Source organism: Triticum dicoccoides, chromosome 7A (assembly GCF_002162155.2).
Source record: "Triticum dicoccoides isolate Atlit2015 ecotype Zavitan chromosome 7A, WEW_v2.0, whole genome shotgun sequence".
Lineage (NCBI taxonomy): Eukaryota > Viridiplantae > Streptophyta > Magnoliopsida > Poales > Poaceae > Triticum > Triticum dicoccoides.
Genome location: NC_041392.1, coordinates 727,514,816 through 727,515,554, shown reverse-complemented (window position 1 = coordinate 727,515,554; position 739 = coordinate 727,514,816).

The window sequence follows — 739 nt, the reverse complement described above, 5'->3', positions numbered from 1 at the left end:
CTTTAGTCGCGGTTGGAGAGGCGGACCGCGACTAAAGGTACCCTTTAGTCGCGGTTGGAGAGGCGGACCGCGACTAAAGGTACCCTTTAGTCGCGGCCCGCCTCCCCAACCGGGACTAAAGGGTTTTGGCGCCGCTTCCGTTCCCGCGCAGAAAGACCCTTTAGTCGCGGTTGGAGAGGCGGACCGCGACTAAAGGTACCCTTTAGTCGCGGTCCGCCTCTCCAACCGCGACTAAAGGTCTGTGCAAGAACTGGCGCGGTTCGGTGGGATGTTTAGTCCCACCTCGCTAGCCGAGAGGCTTCGACAGTGGTTTATAAGCGCGGCTGCGCTCACCACTTCGAGCTCCTCTCAAATGCAGGCTTACGGGCCAATTCTGTCACTATGTGCCTGTGGGCCTACTCGGCCTTCTGCGGGCCTGAATCCTGGCCCTTTAATGGGTTTCTAGTCGTATTCAGGCCGTGGTGGCCCAATAGGTGGCATATTTTCTTTTTTTCTTCCTTTTTTCCTTTTTCCTTTTTTCTTCTGTTTTTTTCTTATGTTTTTCTTCTGTTTGTTTTTTTCTTCTGTTTTTCCTTTTTTCTTCTGTTTTTTTCTTCTGTTTTTTTCTTATGTTTTTCTTCTGTTTGTTTTTTTCTTCTGTTTTTCCTTTTTTCTTCTGTTTTTTTCTTCTGTTTTTTTTCTTATGTTTTTCTTCTGTTTGTTTTTTTCTTCTGTTTTTCCTTTTTTCTTCTGTTTTTTT